Here is a 24,799-nt window from a genome sequence, read left to right on the forward strand (position 1 = left end):
TGGGTTCCTTCTTAAAAACTCTTTCTTTCTCCATTTTAAACCTTCTGAAACACCCAGGCTCTATACAAACTGCAGATAGCAGAACTGAGCCCACTTTTAGGCAGCAAATGACAGAAGTGTCTGAGTTCTGGCACAGGACACAAAGGCAAACAGCTGCTGCTAGAAAAACTTATTTCACTGTCCACAAAGTCTCAGCCTCACTTCTGAGGGCCACATGGAGTTCCACCACTGCCCAAAATAGACAACATCTGGTTCCTACAAACACTGATTTATAGCTTGTCTTCACTCCCCTTGGGTTTTAATTATGAGTAGATCTTGTAACTATTATATTTGTATTTGTTTTATCCACCTAGATATTTTTCTACACTATTAACTACAAACTGAAAGCTCTTTCTAAAAATAGTACAAAAACACAGTTAAAATATGCATATGGCCTTTATTAAGGAAATCCCTGTAATGAATTTTTAGATGAAGTAAAAGCACCACTGAAACCACTGATTAGCAGGCAAGCCTGCACCTGATTTCACGAACAGTACAGAATGAAGAAGTTTCTTTTTACAACAATAAACTAAAGAAAATAGTAGTATAAAACTGACTGCTGCTCTTAATGCAAACCAGTGTGGTGACAGGAAAAATCTCTCATTACTAAACTCTCATTACTACCCCCAGGGGCTCTTTGGGGTGTTGAGCCAGTTCCAGAGGTTCCATTTTAAAGCACCTTCATGGGGTGGCATTTCCATACAGCACCTGAAGAATAAAACACTGCTCCTCCCCTGGGTAGGAGTAACACAGCCAGGAATGCAATTGTTCAAAGCCTTCATACTCAGACTTAAATTTTTTGGCTGAATTTTCTGTTGTGATTTTGGTTCCCTTTTTTTTTTCCCTGATAAAATTCTTGATCTTTTTGGGAAAAAGATTCAGAAATGACTTTTTAATTTCTATGGTTGAACAACTGTCACCACAACATAAATAAATAAATAAATAAATAAATACCACTTGCAAACTTCAGATTTCTCTGCCTCCATATCACCCATCAAAACTAATTATGTAAAAAAAAAAAAAGAAAAATTAAAGGATGTGACAAACCCAACCAGCCTTTCTTCCCAACTTACAAAACGACTGGAAACTACTTCTAGAAATGTCCTAATGTTTATATCAAATGAGTGAGGCTTCTGAAAATGTTTAGTGGTCCTACACAGACCCTCCAGGAGGACCAGCAGGCCATATGAAGAGATAAAAGTCAATTATGAGGACTGTTAATTTTATTTTTTTATTTATTGATTGATGGGTTGGAAAAGAAACATCGACTGCCTGGTAACTTTTAGAGATTAAACAAGTGGGATGAATTATATCAGAGGAAGTCCTGCCAAAGCTCAATCCCTTGTTTTATGAACTACACAGATAGCAGGGCTGGGCTGGATGGGGTTTTCTGAGCAAGCTGGGAGGTGTCTCTGCTCAGGGGTTAGCATGAGGTGATTTTGAAACTCCCTGTGCAGATGTGAAGGCACAGCTGGCTCTGACCCCACGAGGACACAGCTCTGCTCTTGTGTCCTGTTACCAGCACAGGCAGCAGCACCTCAACACTCTGCAGTCACACATTTGCAGTTTTTTCCAGAGCAGGGACTGTCAGCTACCACTGTCAGTGATGTCTAGCTCAGTGTAAACACTTTGCCAGGAATGTGATGAAATTACACCCTCAGGTTTATTTTAAATACCAAAATACATCTTGGCACAGAACAAGTTTGCACTCATTTGTACTGCAATGCCATGACCACAAGTTTTAATTTTTGCTATTTAATTATTCATCCTGGATCAGGTCTCAATTTAGGCCTAATATGCAAAGATGAGGGAGAATGGGCACTTGTTTATCTCAGTTTTTTCCAATTAATTCAAGTTGTTCAGTAATCACAGTACTTTGCTACAATGTGATAAGGAAGAAAAAAAATGACCAGAACTTAAAAAGATTCCCTTTATATGAAAAGCTGGATATTCTAAAAAAATTTACTTGCATGAATAGACTCCAATAAACCAATTAAAATACTCATTTATAGGGATGGCTCATATTATTGACTCAGCCTACAGGAGAGATTTTTCTTATTTTTTGCCTTTAATGTCTACAATATTACCAGTGAATTGACCTCATAACAGATTATATGATGGACTGGCACAGGTTTCCTGAAACAGTCCTAAATACAAAATTGTCCTAAATTTCCCTCTTGTTCCATGTGGGCAGTGGCAATAAATGGCACATCAAGCAACAATTTCATGTCTGTGAGCTGGTGCTATACCTGCATTAATCAAAACCAAAGCTTCCAACCCCCCAAAGTCTGATAAAATTAACAATCTACTGCCTTTTTTCAACAGAAAACTTGGGAAAAGCTGAAGCGAGAAACAAAAAAAATATGATTCAGTCCATAATTCATATAGTTTTTATGGCATTTCTGACTTTGAAAGCAAAAAGCATGAATAGCTCACCCAGACCATTGAGCAAATGGAAAAAGTAACAAGAAAAGCCAGCAAAGAAAAGAGGAACTACCCACAAGGAATTCTCTGTAGCTCCAATATGACAACATTTCTACTCCATAAAAAATAAAATGCCATCAAAACTTCACCAGCCACTCTCAACCCATCTCCCAGTGAGGTCATGACACAGAAGGGGGGACAAACACTGAGCTCCAGTGCAGCCACCCCAATCCTGACCTGTACCTGTCACCTCAATGTTTTCCTGAATGCCTGTTAAAAAATGAAACAAAAATGAGCAAATCTTTTTGCTGGACCTGCAGTGGCCCAGGGAGGGAGGCTGGGATGGGCTCAGAGCTGAAGAGTGCACATGGCTGGGACACACCTGCAGCTCCCCATGGCTGAAAACACCTTTCCTTTCCCCCAGCACCAGTGGAGCTGGGACATGGGAGGTGCAGGGCAGCAGTGCAGCCCCCTGGGCATGACCCAGCCCAGCCCAGCTGCAGAATGAAAAGCACAGGCTGTGCTGAGCTGCTAAAAACACTGTCCTGTGCTCAGGCAGGGTCTGGCTATCAGTGCCACACACGCCCCTGTGGAGAGGAGATTACATCCATCCCTGCCCTGTTATTTCTGGATGTTTAAGGAGCAAAGCACCAATATCCTGGCCAGCTCTGCTCAGCTGGTGCAGAGGAATCAGGGAGGGATGGCTCTGCTCCCCACACCTCATCCTCACAGGGCACTGCTGCTTTTTGGCAGTGATTGATGACTTGCACCAAGTCCCTGCTACCAGGAACCAAATGGGTTTTTCTTCATGAGCTGCCTGTTATCAGGCAAACTTTATGAGCTTTTGGGGTAGCAAGCTTATCCTCTGGAACAGACTTTCCCATCTAAAACACCTCCTCCTTTCTCCTGTGATTTGCTGTTCATTTATCTTTACTGGAAAGCTGGTGCACAGGCTAGAGACAGCTGAGGCTCTCGTTCCTGGAACACGAGAAACCAGCCATGGAAACCCAAAAAAATGAAAAGCCAACACTCCCACCACACCAGCATATCAGCTGGTTTAAGACCACAGTTAATGGCTTGTCAATCACACATAATTTCACATGAAATTTCCTTTGCATTTAAGTCACAGTGACTGAGCAGTGGTGCACATATCCATCCACTAGTTTCCAGTGCCCACCAATAATTAAGAGCCTCTGTTCATCCTATGGGGGTGTTTTCCAAACCCAGAATAAATTCCACCAGGCAGACTGGCTCTCCAGACATTATTTCCACAAAAACTAATTCACACCTGAAACTCAGCACACACAACCATTCCTTCAGTGACAGTTTAGTTCCTTCCCAAAATTCACCTCTCTGTTTCTGGGCACAGGAAGAACACTCTGGTTTTGATTTGAAAGGGAGCTTCAAAATGAGCAGTGCCAAGTACCTCAGACGAGGCAGGAAATCAACTGAAGGATTAATGAATTTTATTCATCTATTACTCAGCACCCCACAGAAAGTGCCTGTGCCCTCTCCAGCCTCTCATCCCAAAGTCTGCTTGTGACTGTCCTGAAAACCTTGGACCAAGGTGCCAGGATGGCCTAAATCATACTTGTTATGGACTCACATCACTTGGCAAGCAAAGCATCCCATCATTTTTTGGAATTCTATCTGGTCAGACAGAACCAGAGAACAGAGCAGAGCCAAGCCAGCCCTGGCTGATTCAGGGCCACTCTAACCCATGAGCATCCTGAGGACTCACAGGCAACTACACTGCAGCCTCTTAAGCAGGGTTTATCTCCATTAGTTTGGAATTTAGGCCATTTTTCTGGCACTGTTCATCTGGCAAATGAGGGCCAAAGGATGATCAAGGCTACAAAGAATACTCTAGGGTGAGCAGAGGACAAAGAGGTAACTCTATTGTTACATCCTGCTTGCTCCAAGCCTTTACACTGAAACACACAGTATTTAGTGATTTATTCTGCTTAGCTCTAGCTAGATTACTAAAACATTCTCTTCTGTCTTAGCAGCAAGGCAGGGTGTGGGTACACAAGGTCAAATCATGCCTGCTTACACCACCTTTTAATTTAGCTGGTTTGAACTGAAAGGTTTGCTCTAGAGATGAATTACTCCTTAAGAGGTTTATTTAAAACAATGAATTAAAAAAAAAAAATTGAAAAGCTTAAGGCCTCCTAATACACGTGACTACTTTGCTGTGCTTCTGCCCTGGAAAAAAAAAAAAAATTATTGAAGCAACAAAACTCTGTTTCTTCTAGTGATGAACAGCTAAAGCTTGTCTGGGGGAAAAACCAGTGATTAGATTGTGAATGTGTGTTACTTCCAAATGCAAAGCCATTTTGCTTGAGACAATATTAAGATGCTAAAATGCAATGTTTGATCATTAATTTTGGCTAACACTACACATTAGTGTTGCTGCAGTCCTAGTTTTTTTTTCTTCTCCCCTGGTTTCAGACAGCCTTAATCATGCTTACAGCCCATCCTAATTGCTGAATCCTCTCACTCTCCACCTTCTCCAAAACGCTCGGGGCAGAAGAAATACTGAAGATTAATGACAGACGTGTAATTAGAAGAAAACGTAAAGATCTCGTGTTAATCATTCAGAAATAATTTGATAAATAGGAAATGCTGACGGGGTACAAGCTGAAGGAAGGGTGGTGTGGCAGGGAGCTGGGCACATTTGTGTGACACTTGGGTGTCACTCAAGGAGGGAGCTCAGCCCAGTGAGGGAATGCAAGGGAGGTGCAGCAATAATGGGATTCAGCACGGAGACCATCTGTTTTAATTGAGCAAGCTTATTCGTGCAAAGCTTTGCTCCACTAATCTTGTTTAGATTAATGTTAATGTTCTATTAAAAGGTAGTTTATCATCCCACAATACTGAGTTAGAGCCATCCCACCCATAGCAATGTTCTGGGCTCTGGTGGAGGCACAGAGCTCATTGATCATTTGCAGCACAACTATGAGGGGCTGGGAGCTTTGCTTAGGAATAACCAGGGGTCTTTTGTCCAGTGAGGGCACAGGCACAGATAAACAGCTTTTCTTTAATTAATTTAAAATAACCAAAGACCACAGCCTATTAAAAAATTCTCCATTATGCTTTGGTATAACTACAGGAATGATACTATGGCTAAAAACACCTTTCAGGCTGTAAGAGAGAAGTGTCAAACTGGGATGGGTTTCTCTCAGTTTCTTTTCTTCCTGTGACACGTCTTCTCACCATAACCCTTGGTCTGTCCTTGGTGTTTGCTTTTAATGAGAAAGCAGGAAGCTGAGTGCTGGCTGGAAGCACACCTATCATTAAAAATGCAGACACGGGGCAAGACAAAGATGTGTAGCAAAGCACCTTTTGTATCTGAATCTAAAAATCCCAAGCTATAAAAGCATTATTATATCCTGAAGTTTTGTTGGTTGTTTATTTCAAATATGGCAGAATCTGAAAATAAGCTCTTGTATTTTCCATGCTTGGAGAATAATGCACCTAAATGTTTGGGTTATTTTTTTTAGAGGTTTTATTTTCTAAAACAGAAGCATGTGCCAGCCAAGAAATGAATAATTTCATCATTGTTTTGGGGTTTCGTGTTGGAGTAGCAAAATGTATTACAATGTACTATATTTAAAATGTTTATTTTGTACAGCTCCACTTCTCTGGTGTTTGTAACTGCAGCTGCTCAATAGCACTGCAGCATAAATCAAGAAATAAAAGAAGCAACAATTGCAGCCCCTACCCCTCCTTTCCCAAATTTCAAGTATGGTTTGAAAGAGTCCACTTAAAATTTTTATTTCCTAAGGGAATATTTTATAATTACATTTTGGACTTAAGAACAAGGAAGATGAAGGATACCAAGAGAAGATGAAATATATTTGAAGAAATTTTTCACATGCCATTCTAAAAACAATAATCTCACAAAGCAATAATTCAAGGGAGATTTCCTCCCCGAACACCCAAACATGTCAGTCATTAATTACAACTCAGAAAAGCTTCTCTGTGGTACAAAAGCATCACCATTCCTTCTCTGCAAAACTGGGAACCTGAGAAGGGGGAAAGTTTAATGATTCATCCAAGAAAAAATGTGACAAATTGCAAAGCACTGCAAGCATCAGATGCTGCTTCTCACACTGGATATGGGGGTGCCAGCAGCTCCCCACTTCAGCATGGGGTAGGCTTTAAGTTTCTCAGTAAAACCAAACCTGAAATTAGCCCAAGCACTGAATTTTGAAAACTCCACCTGAGCAGGCTCCCAGGTACATGAATTCTGTCAGACACAAGGGCAATGTGTCATCAGGATAAACACTCTGAGATGGAGATGGAGCCCGCTCCGATCAGTGCGAGAACACGACTGGCTGAGGACACGTGCACCAGCCACAATTTTTCATGGGAATGTTGGAAGAGACTTAAATGAACCCCTTAATTTGCAGAGTGGAATTGTTAATGTTTCCCTTGGAAAGACAAGATGCATTTCTACCCCTAACGAGTGATATCCATCCAGAGCTAACGAGGCTCAGAAGCGCCGAGCGAGCGCTGACAGCTCCACATGATGGGAAAGCTGAGATGCTCAGGGTTAGCAAACACTGATCCCCTGAGCACTTCTCCAGCACCCATCCCATGCTCCAGGCTGTGTCCAACAGAAATTGCAAGTGACAAAATAAAATTAAAATACCCAGACATCTCTGCCTCCATCTGTTTTCAATGGTTTTTGTCCTTTCCGAAGAACCTCCCGTGTTGAGCTCCATCTCCCCATCCTGGCTGTGCTCCATGGAACCCATCCCTTTTGCAGAACAACTCTGGACCAGGGATTCAAGGGGTTTGCCTTGTTTTTAGGGCATTTGCCCCATTTTGGGGGCAGCTGCCCTGGTGTGGAACACAGAGCAGCTGGGATCTGTATTGTACAGTTATGGGGCTGCCTCCAAGCACTGACCCCAAGGGAAGGGAGCTGGGAGAGGCAGCCAGGCACTGTAAGAAGGCTGAGGCAGGGTGAAATTGCATGGGAAGTGTGGAAGTGACCACTCAGACAGCAGACAGCTCCATACTCCACTGCATTCCATCACCAGCTGCATCCAGCACTGATGTGCTCCATCAGTTTCCATCTCACTGGGCAGTGCAGGATGGACCTGCCTGTCCTGCTGGGCTCTGTGGGAGAGCAGAAATCACACAGCCCGTGCAAAACCCACCTCTGCACCTTCCCTTAGATTTCCTGGCCAATTCCCACATTTCTGTGCACAGAGGGGAAGGAAAGATGCTCCACCAGCATCCTCTGGGGTCACTCCTCTCTGATGACAATGCTGAATGAGCTGCCTGTGGCTGGAGCAGGAGAATGCCTGCACTGACAAAAAATGCACAAATCTAAAAACCCCCCTTGGTCAATAATGCAAAGCAGAACATGACTGGCATTTTCTCCCTAAGAAATGCATTCAGGAACCTGTGCCTAAGCTGCATGGGCTGTCAGCCAAGGCTCTGTATCTACACATGACAAATTATGAATTCATCCATTGTTTGAAAGTTTTGAATTCACTGTTGGTGGTAAACTTTTTACTAGAACACACAGATGGTCCTGCCTGATCTTGTTAATGAAAAACTCTCACACAGCTACAAAAACAGACGTGATCATCTGTTTTTCAACATTCTGAAAAAAATCTACAGAGGTGTAAGGTGCTATACAAATGAGAATAATTAGCTTGTGCCATCTGTGGACATTAAAAAAACCCAGTGTGTCTGTATTCCTGTGTTTTATAATGATAAGCATTATGTCTTTAGCAAAGTACATACTTAATAACTTTTCAATTTATTGTGACCTTCTGCTCCAATTTACTTAAGGAACTATAATACTAGCTGTGCCTCACACCTTTTTCACCTTATAATTAGAAAGTAATAAAAAATGTTATTAAAAAGTAATAAGTCTGAAGCTCTCTGACAACTCACGGATTAATTCTTAAGATTTTGAAGTGCATTGGAACACACTTGGCTAAAACATCAATTTTACCCAGTTTTCAGCCCTGCTAACGAGTGCTGGTGCTCACTCACAAGTGATGGCAGTAGGAATTGTATTCCTCAGTGTCACATCTGACAGGGTCACACTGCCCAGGTCTTTCTAATCCAGATTTAGTGGAGAGCTGAGCTTTGTCCTTGCAATGCAGAGCTGCATGCCCAGGCTCTCTGGCAGCAGTCTGGAATGGATGCCCTCAGCATCCAACAAGGCACAGCCAATACAATGAGTGCCTTAGAGGGAAAACAGGAAAAATCACCAGCATCCAGGACTGGATTGCACCTGATTTTGTATAACATGCCCTGGAGGCATTTCAACATGCTGAGGGTGCAGAACTTCTATCCCTCAGCTCCATAAAATGGGAAGTGACTAGGCAGGCAGGTCTTGCAGGCTGTCCTTGCTTGTTTTCACAGCACTCCCACGACACGGGGAGAGATCTGTCATTATTGCTGCAAAAGGGTCATTTGCACACAGAATGAAAAGCAGGTTAAACAGCACTGCACAAGCCTGGGTAAGAAAGAGGAATCCCAGCCAGGTGGGCTGAGGGTGGAGCCCATGTTACACAGATATTTGCTGGACACCAGGACCAGAAATGCTCAGAGAAGCTGCTCCCCAAGTTCATTCCGTGTCTCTCACAGCAGGCACTGGTGTGAAATACCCTCCTTGTGCCATCCACCTCCTCTCTCTGAGCCCTGTGCTCCTCTCTCTGTGGGTTTCACTTCACATTATGTGGAAGCAAAAAATGTTCAGTGGGCAACTGCTGATTGCATGGAGTGCTGAGAGCTGGAGCATTGCTGCCACTGCCATTTCAGTGCCCTTCCACTCATGGACTGCCCTCGTATTATTCCCACAGATAAAAAGGCAGCCAGCTGCTGGGGAAACCTGGGACTTCTCTCAACAGCACTCTGTGCACAGAGCTCCAAACCAGACCTGAGCAGCAGGTCAACAAATGCCGTGTTTTGTTTATTATTTAATGGTTTATCATGACTTCGTTAGATGCTGGTAGCAAACCCCAAGGTACAATGCAAGATCCAGGCTGTGCCCCAAAGAGCCTGACACCTGGAGAAGATTAAAATACCAAACACATCCTGTGCTCACCTTGTAATCCTAGCGTGGAAACCTGCAGCTGCAAACACACAGATGCAGAGTCCTTACTCTCTGATCTGCTCTGTGTTTCAATACCTGCAAAACCCCTCTCTCTACTCATACGTGACTCGAAACCAGGACAGGTGAGGGAGGGAAGAGATAGCAGCAGCTGAAAGCATTTTTTAATCAAGTAGTCTCCACTCCCAACAAAATCTTGAGCTGCAACTAATTTTAAAAAAACACCCTGTACTTTCTAGCTGGTTTTTTTTTCTGATTTGTACTATTTGATTTGAGCTACTGCTATACTGACTCACCTACTGTCTTTAAAATTTTCATAAATTTACCTAGTACAGATGGTTCTGATTAAAAGTGTGACTAGACCATCTTATAACACCAACTCTTTCTTACCCAGTTTGTAACTTTCCTAGGAGCATGGGTGACTAAGTCAGTCTTTGCTCTCAGTCCAAGGACCAGGTATTGTTTCAGCTTTTAAATCTTGTCTCCTTCAATGGACCAATTTCCATTTCTATTTCTAAAATACCTCAAATTTTCCCTCCTGTTATGCCATTTATTTAAACAGCAATTATCTGCTGAAGATTTGAGAGTCCCTGCCTTTACTTTTGCTATTGTACTCATTTAAGCTGCAGCATCTCCTAGGTAATTTATTTCAAAATGTTTTTTCCAGACTTCTACTGGATGGAAAGCAGCATGGCTCTACTCTGAGATGACTTGGAAGAGCCTGCATGCAATGCTATCTCCTAAGTGCACTCTGAAGTCAAATCAATTCACAAAGTCATGTTCACAAAATGGGAAATGATAAGAAAAGAATGAGTTCTGTTCTACAAATTACCAGCAATTCAGTGCGGTGCTTTAATGTCATTCCTGTTCTTCATGGATGTCACTGGATGCACCAGGCAAGTAAAATGCCCATATGAAATTAAGACACTAAAAGTAAATGTTTGCTCCCATGCTGTAAAGAACCTCATAAACGTCAGGGGTTTTTATTTCACGCACAGCACAGCTTGTAGAGACACGGGAAACATTTGGTTCTAATGGGAAACTGATGTTCCTTTCAGCCCATTAGTACCTGTCTGAGCAATGCTCTGCTGCCAGGCTGAGCAGCCCCACACAGCTGACCAGGACAGCACACACAGCCTTCAGCTCTGTGCTCTTTCAAGTGCCCAGGGAACAGCAATTCACTCCTCAAAAACACTGTGTGTAAATTCTTGTGTCCTGTGATGCTGTTACTCCATCAGTCAGAGAAGCTCCTACTCACTGCATTCCCACACACAGCCCTGAGCTCCCCAACTTCTTTCCCTTGCCTCCACATCCTTCATTTCACTCCTGTCTACTTGACAGAAGTGTGACTTGGAATGCACACACAGCTGGGAGGTGAGGAGAGATAGGAAACACATTTGGGGTGCAGTGGGTGACTGCAAGTAGAAGAGAAAGGGATGCTGAGGCCACTGATTCATTGCTCCTTCACCACTCCACTCATTCCTAAAATCCTGGGGTGTATCAATTGCACTAAGATGAGCTTGGCAGAGTACAACTACCCTGCACTGTGATTTAAGCTGGACACTGTCAGCATAATAAGGATATATCACATTTTCCAGCACCTCCTGGTACCAAGCAATGGTGTAGAAGCTCAGTGCAAACACACTGGGCTGGGCTGCCACCAGAGAGAGACCAGCATCTCAGCAACTCCTGCTGAAACAAGGGTTAAAAACTCCTAAGGGCATGGCATGAGGGATGCTCCATTCCCATCACAACACACACAGACAGATGGTCATCCCTCAGTGACTCAAACCCTGCTGTAAACCTGGTAACTTCATCAGGTGATTTGAGGGCAGCTCCATCCTTAAAAATCTGGTTTCAGCTATGACAAGGCTACAGCTGAGCAGCAGACCCCAGGCACATTTGGTAAAGGAGGTTGATCCCTTCTCACAATCCAGGTATTATCCTGGAGAGGGAAGGAGGAGAAAGTGTTCAGGCAGGAGATCAGCTTGCTCAGAGGCAAACTCCCCTATGGAAAAGGGAGACATGCTCAAGTGGGCTTGGAAATGCTAACAAGATTTTGTGTTTGATTTTTTGCCTTTACACCAGTCAAATCAAAATTAAGGGATTTCCATGTGTGATACTGAACACACACTTTTGCATTAGGGATTTGTGTTTTGTAAATTATACCCTTTAGCCATATCACTAGTCATTAACCTAATTTAAATTTCAATAAGGAGATTCTCCATTTTTGTCATTAAAATTAACTAGCTCCTCGCTGTGTAGATAGAATCAGGAGGGTGAGGTGAGAGGATATCACCAAGCAAGTCTGATTAAACCCACTTTTTATTCTGCAGCTCCCTGTACTCCCCTGCAGAGATACAAAAGCACCTCCCAAGCAACTTCCCGTGGCTGATGGAGAAGGTGTCAGAGCATCCCTGTGCAGTCTCAAAGGGCACTCAGAGCCTGCTGCTCCTGCTAAGTGCAGTCTGTCATCTGCTGCTGCAGACACTCACAAGTGCCTTTCTGCACTGTGTTCAAATGCAGGAGGTCACTCTGGGAGTCACCAGTGCCAGCAGCAAAGGCAGGCCCTGGGAGCAGCCCTGGTGGCTCGCTGTGCCAGCCTGGCTGTGCTCTGAATTCTGTGATGCTCATAAATTTGGCACCAGAGCAGGCAGTGAGCTCCCCTGAGCACTCACTGTCCCCCCATGGCCTGGGATGCAGCTGGGCTCAGGTAAAGGAGTGGGGAAAGATTCTGTCTGCCAGGAGCCAACGGGACAGGTCTCTGTGAAAAATCAGTAAAGGGATGATACTGGATAAAAATAAAAAAAAAAAAGTGGAGCAAGAAGATGAACCTGTGTGGGTGGCAGAGCTGGGACTGGAGAGGAGTCCTTGGGGTTGAGGATGCCCAGCTGGAGCACAGATCCCTCCAGCACAGGGAATGTGCTGCAGCTTGGGAAGAACTGAGCAGAACAAACCAGCACAGAGAGAGGTCCAGCTCCCCCAACAACCTCTGCCCTGCCTTTCCAGATCAGCAGGAATTTCCAGGCTTTTTTCATTCTTCTGCAATTTCCTCCTTCCAGAAGTAGCTCTAGAGTCAGCAACACCAGCCAGAAGTGAGTCACAAAGTGAGCACTGAGAGAAAATACAAAGATAATACTTTTCTCAAAAAAAAAATTAAAAATCTTCCTCTGTGCTAAAGGACATGCCAAGAACTGAAATGGCTCAGATTTTATGGGTCCTGATGATGTAGTAGAAAATTAACAAGATTGTGTATTTCACAGGAAACAGGTAAGAGGGGAGGCTGAAAAGAAATGTTATTTTAATTGGATTTTTTTGTTCTCTTGTTATCTTCAGCACCTCAACAATGCTTGCAGTACTTAAAATCTTCTGGGACTTAAGAAAGCTCAATTTCTTTGATTCCATTCTCATTTGAAACTTATATGAGCAATATTATTGGTATGTAAGAACAAAACCATAGGTACAATAGTATGCAAAGAACACCCTACACTAAGTGGTGTAGGGTAAACCCACACCACACAACCAGCAGCAGATGCAACCCAAGAATTCTAAATTCCAATCAAATGAATCCGAAGATTAATTGCAAAATCCATCAAAGTACTGTGGGGAAAAATAGAAAACTCTACATAAACATTCAGGGACTTTAGCAAATTCCCGTAGCCTATAATTAGATTTAGTGAATGCCATCAAATCCGAGGCTCCAGTGCAAATACAGACAGTTTCTGTTGTTTTAAGATGCATACACAGATACATGAAATGTGCCTAATTACCCACAGTTGTTTTGTTTCCCTATTTAATTTCAGCAGCACAAATCCACTCAGAGTTTTGCGTACACTGGAATAAATAACTGCAAAATCAGAATGCCTACAAAAGTTAAAAAGCAAAAGGCAAAAATGGGAAGTAGTCATGAGCACTGATGAAGCTTTTTTTGCCGGCCAACTCAGGGCTGGGATTGTGGTGGTTACACCTCTCATATAATCTATATCCAGATTCATTAAATTCCCTTCTTTACTTTTCTCATCACAGAGAAATACAAACAAAAGCCCTCAATCCTGCAGTTTCAGCCAGGTGAAGAGCTGGCACAGAGCCCTGCCAGGCTGTGCACCTGCAGCAGGCTCCCTCAACCTGCAGAACCAAACAGGACATTTCCAGCCACAGCATCTTTGGGAAGCATCACCAGCTTCCCCACAAATCCCTTCTTTTTTGAGGGAGGAGTTCTAAAGGAAGATTTTGGAAAGCAAATTCACCTTCCCATATGCAGCCACGTTGCACAGGCAGGTTGCCAGAGTGAGGAGGAGGCATCAGGGATGCTGCAGTGCAGATCACACCCTGTGCTCCTCTCTGCATCCTGCAAAGGGGATTCAGCTCGTCAGCACCTGCAAAACATGCTGCACCCAGAGCTGCAACAGTGCAAGACTTGCTGCATCCCATACACAGCCCATGTCTGCATCCATGGGCTGGAATAAATGCACTAGCACCTCTAATTAATGCACAACTATCCATCATTTTAATACTGAAGTTGCAGGATGTTTAAATACACATGGACACAACAGACAATTTAGGAATGAAATGACAGATGACATTCTTCACTCTTAGATGCTCTATGCAAAATACTTTCCAAATTTGAAGAAAGAAGACACTAATCTGTTTGGTTGCTGAAATAATTTAAGAATTAAGCAGAACACTTTTTATTATTGTTGGTACTTGCATGTTTATTTTTAGAAGAGTAAATCATGTAATTGAAGCTTTGACATAAGAAGTGATTATGCTCAAATGCAGCTCTCCCTGCTCTGAGAAAATACAGAGGGAAGATTTCAGAGTTCTGTATTTAAATAAAAAAAAATTCATGCATTTTAGAAACACAGAATACTGTACAACAAAAAGATGATGGGGCCATATCATGTAGGCTGAGATACTCTCAAGCACCAGAGCAACCCAGGACTGAAAAATTACAAATTACTTTGAGCCACAACAGCCATCATAAACTCTTTCCACACAAAACCTGTCTTCCAAAGGAAGATCACTGAATCTCCTCTCTCTTGTCAAACAGGTATGACAGACAGACAATCTCTGTTCCTTTCTTTTGCTCATCTTTCCCCCTTATTGAAAAGAATCAGAACTGCTGAGTTGAAGTAAACTGATACTACACAAGATAATTTTTTATAAAACTTATAATTTCATATTGCATTAATAGGCTTAACATAATCTCTTAGACTTTGTTGGAAATTAGCCCCTAAGGGAATTAGAAGCCTAACTCACCTTGACTTTCCATTGTATTTTGAGTCTAATTGGCTTAGCATCTTTTGAAAATTCTACTTTTAATTATTGGTTACATTAGTTCTTGAAGTTACAGCTGAGCAAGAGAAGTGAATGAAATGCTGCTTATCCCACTTTCTAGGCAGGGTAACAGCCTGGCAAGCAATCATCTGATGCTCTCTTGGAGCAGCACTCCAGCTTCTCCAGGTTGCCAGATGCTTGCAGCCATGACCAGCAGAATGGAGCTAATCTGGTGCTGCTCCACAGATGATGCCTGAAGAATTTCAGCAGATTCCCATCTCCCCTGTTGCCTACAAACTTCCCTTGGCACGTGTGACTCCAGATTTGCCACCACCTTTGTGCCACACAAAAAACACTGGCATTTATTTATCACTGTAACAGGACACCTGGATCAGGCTGTAACTCACTTTTATGCAATATTGATTTTTCTACTCCTTCTCCCGACCATGATTTAAAAAATAATCAAAATGAGACTGGATCTTACAGTAAGGTGTAGGCACATCATAAAAAGTTTTTAAGAAACATTATGAGGCTGCCTCTGGTTTTCTTTTTTTTCCCCCCACGAACAGAAAGCTGTATGTTAAACCTTTTCCAAACAGATGGGAAGCAGGCTGAAAGACAGGAAGGTTTTATCACAGGTAAGAAGTGGATATAGGATGCTAATGTGATTTACACCTGATTTGTCGACTAAACATCAAGCTAGGCATCAGGTTGCAAAAACTGGTACAGGGATAAAACATTTTCCTGCTTTATCTGGCCAGTGGGAGCCAGGCTGGAGCAGCAGGGGCTGAGAGCTGTGCTGGGTGAGTCCCCTTTGGTGGTGGCTGCCAAGGTGGAGCTGCAGCTGCAGCCACGGGCGGGCTCACTGCAAACTCTGCAGGCACCTTCCCTGCCCATGACAGGCTAACAGAGAAATAATATCAACCCACTGCACATACATGAGATGGGGTTTAAGCAAAAAGGAGGAATAAAAAGAGGAATTCGCTCAAAGGTGCATTTGGGTTATTCCAGCAAATGGCCAGGGCATGTGTCCATAGATGCAGCTGGAGTCTAATTTCAGTCGTGTTTTAAATAATAGCACGTTCACAGGTTTCACTGGCATGTCTCCCAGTTCACAACCCAGTAAATTGTACCATCTCCATTCTCTGCCTCCCTCCAGGAGCAGAGTTAGCACAGTGTGGGGTTCCAGAAATCCCCAGAGAGGCTGCACTCCTTGGGTCAGCCCTGTCTCCACTCCTGGAGAATGGATGCCTGGAGCACAGGCTGTGATCCCTATGATCCATATGCACCACAGCCCCAGGGCAGAGCTGCTCTCACACAGGGGAGGAGAGGAAAACACACATTTGTCCCTAAAGCTGGCAATTTAAAGCAGTCTCTCTATTGATAGACCATCTATCTTTTTGTACAAGCAGTGCTACAAGACCAAGGGAAAAAAACATTTGGGGAATGTTTGAGGATTGCCCGTGTTAGAAACAATCTCTGTGTATAAATTATTGCTATTATTATTGTTAGTCTCTGAATTAGATTTCATCCTGCAGAGACGCCACCTCAATAAATCTGAAGATTAATTTAAAATGTAAACAGTGAGATGGAATATTCACCATTCAAACTCTTCACTCAATTGCTGGAAATGTGTGAGCCCAGAAGAAAAGCAGAATGAATCTTCAAGGTGCAATGAAAGCAAGTAAACTTCCTGCTTCTTTCCAACTTTATTACTATCCATGCCACAACTATTAACGTGGGGGGCCAGATTTTTTGTCATCATGTATTAGTGCAGGAGGACATCAGGTTTTGAATACATTTCTATACATCTGAGCTTCTCCATACACTCTTAATCCTCTAATTTCTTTGGTTGCACCATGTGCTCCTCTGCCTGCAGCCTGAGTAACCTTTGTGGAAGCCTGAAACAATCAATCAGTTAAGAGGGAAAGGACTGAGCAGCCCAAAGTGTGTCCCAGGTCACCACATTTCACCTTAAAATCCAAATACCTCACCCTTAATGCAATGACACATGTAAAATGCAGGTATAAATACAATCATTTTCCAGCATTCTGTGAAATGTAGAATCTTCTGGCCATACTTTCAGAATATGACATTTTAAATAGCAATCCTACTCCCAGATTTCCACACTCACTGAAATGAGGCCTTTCACATTTGCATTTCCCATTGGGAATTTTCCCACTGGGTGCTTCTGTCACCAACTTGCAGGTAAAAAGGGAATATTACATATTTAACTTGTTCTGGGTAACAATTTGAGGAGTTAAAATAAAGACTTGACTTTCTGTGTCAGAGAATTTTCCTTAAACTCTGTGCCAGAAACAAACAATATCCTTTGTCCCACTCTCACAGAGCACAGTGAGGGGAGCTGTTACCTGGGGGATGGCTCCAAGGTAGAGCAAAAGGTCAGTCCTGTCCTACTGAGCACAAAATTAAGAGAACAGACTGCAGATGGGCAGGGAGAGATGGGTAAGGGAAGAGGCTTGAAAGAGAGGATATATTTTATCAGTATGTCTTTTTTTTTTTTTTTTCTTTAGTTCTTAAAAAATGACAATATAAAAGTTGGGGTTTTTTTTTTTCCCATTCCTAAATTCTACATTTTCATGTTCTCTAGATTTTCATTGCATATTTATGTACTGGTTTCCATGTCTGCCTGGTTACTTTGCCTCTAAACTTACAATAGCACAGCTCTCCTGAGAGAATAAATTGCATTGATCCTAAAATATACAGTTATGAATATAGTTTTTAGCAATATTGGCATCAGAGAACATCTGTTTACTTTGAGTTAATCAAGATTAATATTTCATCTTCTGTCTGGCTAACACACCCACCTATGTGAAGCAATTTGCTTGTAAAGATGAAATCTTTAAGCAGCATAATATTAAGCATATACCAAATTTCTGACAGGGCTATATCAGGGTAAAAAAATGAAGACTGAGTGCTGTGCTTCACAGTCAATCCCATCCCAACACCCTGAAATAACTCATGAAAGGCTCACACAGCTGAGCAGGGGATGCTCACACAGACAGTGTGGCCTCATGGACACCTTCCAGTGCTGCAAGGAAAAGTTGAGTCATATTTGGAACTTTCTCCCAACTCTGTTTTAACAGTGAATACAGCACAAGGCAGCTGAGGGCAGACAGGGAACCCTCACTGACCCATTTTCTCTCGAGCAGTCTGTGCCAGGCTTATGGAGCATCCCATGAACTCCTCCAGGCAGGTACCCATCATTAATAAAGGCAATCTGGAGGGATTTCAAAGCCTGAAATTCCTGCTCTCGGAAAACACGTCTGTTTTGATCTTTCCATGCAGCCAACCAGTAAAAAATGTTGCACATATTTTCTGCACCTATCCAAAGAAATTTATCTTTCACACCCTACTTCATGCCATATGTTGGAAGCTGAAAGAATGAAGGATTTAGCTGTCAGTCTCTGAAGGCAGTACAGGCCCTCTTCCAACTGCACACGGCGTCAGATCTCAAAGTATGACATTTCACTTTAGCTTCTGTCAGCACTATCTGCAGTGTATCACTGGTGCACTGTTGAAAATATTCTTGATAGGCAGCTCATATGCACTGGATAAAGTGCTCATTAATCTTGCCTTTAAAGAACTGAGAAGTTGGGTGGTAAATCCTCGAGGGGACGCGCCCGGCTCCTGCACGATGTAGAGGATGCTCCTGCTGAGTTCCCAGCAAAGGGAGTGTTCCAAAAGCTGCTCCAGCTCTGTTTGCTTGCTCTAGGAACATTGTTTTTCCTGGTGGAAAATCTCCTTGCTCCCAGTGGGATTTGTGTTGGCACACACAAACTGCAGAGTGCCAGCCCCGCCGGGTACCAGCTGGGGAAGGTTTTGCCATCCCCACGTCCCCCTGTCACCAGCCCCAGGACACAGCCCTGTCCCACAGCAAACAGAATTAATCCTCTCTACATTTTAAAAGAACACTTTTAAACTGCCTCAAGAAATGCACACAGGGTGATTTTACAAACCCTCATCCCCCCGTGTTTGAATATTTTGGTGTTCAGCAGGAGCAGTTCAGTCTGCAAGAACCTGGTTCTCTGACAAATATTTTAAAAATGCTTCCACAAAACAAGGACACTTCATGAAACATTTAATGAAAATATGGATTTTTGCTTGTTTTTAATCCCTTCCCTATTAATAAAAGATTGGGTTTTTTAAAGATTCACTATTTATTTTTCTCCCTCTGCAACCTAATATAGCAGAAGCAGGCAGTAGGTGAGGCATTTGCCAACAGCAACAGCAACAGGAAAACAATAAAATGAAACAGAATAATACCCTGCCCCCTCCATTCCTTCCCAGCTTCCCTGGGCAGAAAATGTATGATATGAAATTTATTTTGACAAGGGACTATCAATCACTTCCTCCAATTTGTTATCACTGCTGAACTATTTTATGCTTATTTTGGCGCCTGTGTGAGAGAATCTGGCTTCAACACACTAAATAGCTGAAAAGCTGCATTTCATAATAAAGCCAAACTCATGTTTTGGATCAAGTCTTCCAGTCTTCCAGCTTAATTCTATCAGGAATAAAAAGCCAAAGAAGAAACCAAACTCTCAAAGAGACCAACCACTCTCTCTTAAGACAGATTTTTAGTGTAAGCGATACCCATAATAAAAGAATTGAACATCACTAATTTTAGCCTTATTAATCAATTTACTCTGCAAATATCCCTATTCTAGGTAGCTATGCTGGTTAAATCCTGACATACCCACTTACCAACCACCACACTACAGTCACATAAACCTGTCTCTAAACCTCCTAATGTCAAATCAGGCTGGTAGGAAAGTGGCTGCACCAACTCCAAGTGTACCTGAGGTCTTGCAGGAGATGCAGAGAGATGCTCTGTGATTCATTCACAGAGAAACATGAATGAATCAAAGAACTTCCCCTGAAATGTTCCTCAGACTCCATTTATGCTTGTGGAACAGCAGCATCCCACTCTCAACTAACGCCCATGCCTTTCTTCCCCATAATAAAGCAAGTTTTGACTCTTTTTGCACTTATTAACATGCAAAAAATATCTATGCAATGATTTCATATGAATGTAAAACTCTAAACCACGTACACTGTACTAGGGGACCTCTCTCAGCAACAACATTCAGCCACAACCTCTCACAGCTTGGTGCTAACTCCCCTCTGCCAATACCTTAACACATGTACCCTTCACAACCCATCTGCTTTGGGGAAATCTGGCTGAGGAGAAGCTCTGGCAGCTCCTGTGAGCTGTGCCCTACAGCACACACAGGATATTGGGAATAAACCACAGACAGCAGGCTCTCCAGCAAAACTGTCCTGTCCCCCTGTGCCAGCTGACTGAAAGCTCAAGCCCTGCTGTGCTGCAGCTCTGCCTCAAGCAAAACCCTCTCCAAGTCTTGCAAAAAGCTCCACTTCCATTGCCTTCTTCCCTTCCTAATTCCAGGTCTCAGGACCTTCTGGCAAGAATGATCACTGGGCTACCAAAGTTGTCAAATGCATAAAAGGGGACACCAAAACCACACCTCCCCTTGGGAATCCCACTGTGGGGAATTTGGGGCCACCAAGCCCTCAAACCCTTTGCTCACCATGAGCTTGAGAAAGAAGGTGCAGAAGGTCTGAAGGTGATGACTTGCTCAGCCAAACTCCTCAGGATGAGCTCTGCTGTATTTATCAGAGAATAAATTCACAGGGATCAAGGGAAGGAAGCACAACATTTCAGGAGCACCAACAGACAGGACCAGGTCAGTTCAAAAGAACACTTTAAGTGACACAAAACATCTGTTAAACCCATGTCTCATTATCACCCAATGACAATTCCTGTGTATCCTGCAATGTCCAAGAGGCTCAGACCAACCTGTGAGTGGCACAAGGGAAGCAAAGAGTGAGACCTCACAGTACAGCTCCTCCTGAGGGACCTCCTTACCCAGTCCACAGAATATCTGGAATTGGAGTTTGGAACAAATGCCACTTGACTTAGCCCTAGAGAAACTAGTAAGAAACTTGTATAAAATGTCTTTTAAGCAAAATCTGTTCAAGTCTCAGATCTCTGTATTAAATCTTCATGCACTCCATCTTACAAAGGTCAAACAACCAAGCAAGAATTTGACTGATGTAAAAATTTAATGACAGATGCTCATGCAGGTTCAGCATGTTTGTGCCAGAACAACTGTTCTGGGCATCAGACTGCCATTTACACACAGTGACTCCCAACTGCAAATGTGCACACACACCTTACAAAAAAGCAGAGCTTAAATAAACGCCCTCAGTGGTGGGCGTTTAAATAAACTACCCTGTGGTGGGTAGTTGTGTTTCTGCCTAAACAGATGGTTAAATAGAGAGGACAAAGCCACAGGAGATGATGGAGGAGCTCTCTGGAAATGCACCTGTATGGGATGTGCACAGCAGGTGGGTCTGAGACAGTTTAATTGTACCCACAGACACCGAGCTCTGCGCTGTTATCAGCACCTAAGCCATTTGTGGTGCAGCAGAACTGAAGAGTTTATGTGAAAGCTGCTTATGTGGCCAACCACCCGAGAGTTCTCACTTTAAAGCACCATGAAATAGGCACACTATTATGGGAATTAGGGACATTTCTCAACAGAGGCCAGCTGGCAATCACAGGGAGACCTGGCTGCATCTTCAATGGGATTCTGCACGTTTCACCTGACCCACCACACCTGGACAAACCCAGGGTGTGCTGAAGGTTTGGCTCCAGAGGAAAAGTGTCTGTAAGACCACACAATTCTCCTGGCAGTGCCTTTGAGAGGAAGAACCTGCAGGCAGGATGTTGCCCCAGCATTCTCTGGATGCTGGGGAGTGTTTCATCAAGCTGCACTTGATCCTGTCTTATGTTTTTGACTCACTACTCTTTTACTTAGCAGACACATTCAGAAGTGTTAGAGTTTCCTCTGTGAAATGTAACTCACAGGGAAGGCTCTTCTCTGACACATCCCAAACTCCAATCAGAAACCTGTAACTTGCTGCAAGTGCCACACAGAGCTTCCCATTAACCTTCCAGTGGCTGCTATCACAAGATGTTGCAGAGGAGATCCAGCTAAAACTACCACAACAGGTAAAGCTGGCTTGAAAAATTCTGTAAGATCCTGAAGAATAAATGTGTGACAAAGCTGCCATAAACATCTGACTTCATTAAAATAAAACCTTCCAGAGGAAATATTTAAACATTTCCAGTTGAAATTTTTCAGATGTGCAGTCACACAAGACATTTCTGTTCCATTTCTGGGAGCAAAATTCCAAAATCCTGCTGATTGAAAAACAGTTTAAAAACACCTTGTTAACATCTGCACTAGCCCACACCAGCAGCTGTGAGGGTTTAGCCAGAGGCAATGGGGACCCCCAGCACAGGAGGCTGGACATTTATCCCTCCCTAAATCTGCTGTGCTCCAACCAGAGCAGCTACTGCCTTATTCTCCACTATGACTCACCACAAATCTAGCCCTGAACACAGCACAGATCCACTATTTAGAATGTTTGGCATTATTTGTCATTTCTGTTGTGCTTCACATTAATTTCTTTCCAGAATATGGTGGATATATTAATGATGGGGAAAGCTGTTTTAACAGCAATTCAGTATCACAATAACGCTTTTGTTTCCAAGTATTTTCATCTCAAGACTACAATTTCAGGCAATTAAACATTTCACCATGCCTGGGAAACAAGTAATTATTGTCACTTGCATCTAACAGACTGAAGATCTGGCAAAAACCAGTTTTTGACTAAACTGAACTGGGAATGGGATGTTGGGACTGCTGCACGAGATCAAAGCTGGCAGGAATCTCTCCTACCTGCTGCTCCCTACCTGGGGCAGAGGAAAACGGGGAAAACAGTGGGGAACTCATGCTGACCCTAGGAACTGCAGATCAGCTCAGTTCCAAGCAGTTCCAAGCTGTCTTTTATTTACCAAGTGTGGTGTCTGGAAGCTGTGAGTGCTTTGCAGCCACTTCAATGCCATATTTTCCCTGGAAGATGCTCACTAAATTCTTCGTGTCAGTGACATCTTGTGGCAATGAACTCTTTGCTACAGCATATGGGAAATGCCAGCACGAGAGGGAGAGGCAGAAGCCCAGGGACAGGCAGAATTCTGGACTGGAATGTCCCCTCATGTCCCTGTTTGTCCCAGGCAAAGCTCAGCCCTGAGCAACCCAAGTTTCTAACCCTGCTCAGGCTACAACCCTTTATACAAAGGGTAATCCAAGTGAAAATTACAGAAGGAATTATACCAACCCCTGCAACTAGACATGATTTTTCACATTTCTTGTCCTTTGTGCTGCTTGAATGCCTGGGCTTCTGAAGTCCGTATGAATCATTCCAAAAGCTTCACAGCTCAGAATGCAAATTTGGCATAAAATACATTTAAACAAATTGTTTGAGTTCACAAGGACTCAAATAATTTTACTTTCTCTCCTTCTCATTCCTTCTTTTGTAGAATGAAAAGGGATTAGTGCATGTCCAGCTATCTAAACTGAGCTTTTTTTAGGAGAAAGTGTTGACAAAGGAGAATGTATATTTTTATAGCTCTGAAATCCATGCAGAAAATAAGTACTTCTGAGATAAATACCGCAACTTCATAACTTCAAAAAGTATTTGATGAAACAGAATCAATTTTCTTTAGCTGCATTTCATTTCCTTGTGTTCTAATACTTTCTCTTTTAGACTTTCTTCTCTCACTTAGTGTTGTTGGTCTAGTGAGTCTAAAAAAACCACTGAAAAGCCTATGGCTGCTCCACAGTCTGCTCAAGCAAGTGGGAATCTTCTTTACTCTCAGCAAATCTGAGGCCAAGCCCTTTGATAGCCTTAACCAGATGGGTATTTTTTTTTTTTTTTTTTTTTTTTGCATTATGGTTCCTCAAACACTCACAACATTCAGCTTATTTACACATCCTTGCACATGTCAGCACTTTGCTGTCAGTGGGAATTCTGTATCTCAGCACTGCTGACTTCCACCCAGGTCACTTGCCTGGGATTTTCAAAGTTGGGGGAAGGAAGGATCCTGGCCAGAGAGAAGCAAGGGAAGCCCAGCAAACTGGAATAAGGTAATTAGGGGTGTTCAGATTGTTAAAGGTCACAATAAATGACTTGTCTCTGAAATAACTGGGTGATTTCATCCTAGTGAATGCACAGGCTGGTGGTGTGAAGTACAAAAGACAGTGAACAACCAGCCTTTTACAGCCTGATGAGAAAAAAGGTAGGAGAGGAGGAAATCTCAACAGGCAAATGGCATGGCTTTAGATAACTGAAAGCACCTCTCAGTATCTTTGGTTTGGAAAAATGTCTGAATGGTCTGACTCAGTGTCTCACAGATTCTGGGCTCTGGAAATCCCACTGCTGTGTGCTACACAGAAAGTGTTTTTCATTTCTAACTGCACCAAAGAACATGGAATGCTCTGGAAAAAGCACTGGACAAAACAAATTTTTTTTTTGTCAATTACTATTTAAACATTTGTTCAGCCTCCTGCCTGCTCTCCTGATAATTGTTTCCCATTTAGACAAGTAATTAAAAAGCAATTGTGCTGTTTAACACGTTACCACCAATTCACTTTTCTACTGCATATCTCAAAAAACACAAAAATGAAGGCACTTGAGCCTGAATTACCCAAAATTCCACCTGAGTCCCCACACCTAATGTTTCCTGTTAGAGAGGTGTTTTTCTTTACAGACCCAGCAATCAGGAACCAAAAAAACCAAAAGACATCAGACTGTGGATCCATGTGCCAATTAACTTGTTTCAAAAACATGGATTTCACAGAAGTTATTGAGTTGGAAGGGATCTTCTAAACACTTCAAATCTCTGAGAACCTGGGTCAGCCAAAGGGTTCCTGAGCTGGGGCATCACTTCCATACATGGTTTCAGTCAGTATTAGTTCACTGTCTGGATTTAAAGCCAGGTTGCTGGTGATTTGTATCATAAACATGGATAGCAACTTCCTAAAAATACATGTATCTATCCATAATCTGATTCAGAACTCC

General features: G+C 42.8%; 1 protein-coding gene across 1 annotated transcript in view; it reads right to left on the minus strand.

Annotated features, from left to right (window-relative positions):
• CDH4 (cadherin 4) overlaps nt 1-24,799 on the minus strand; it is a 412,301-nt gene that overhangs the window by 181,302 nt on the left and 206,200 nt on the right. The gene's annotated exons all lie outside the window — the stretch shown is intronic.

The sequence above is a fragment of the Erithacus rubecula genome (genome assembly GCF_903797595.1).
Source record: "Erithacus rubecula genome assembly, chromosome: 18".
Lineage (NCBI taxonomy): Eukaryota > Metazoa > Chordata > Aves > Passeriformes > Muscicapidae > Erithacus > Erithacus rubecula.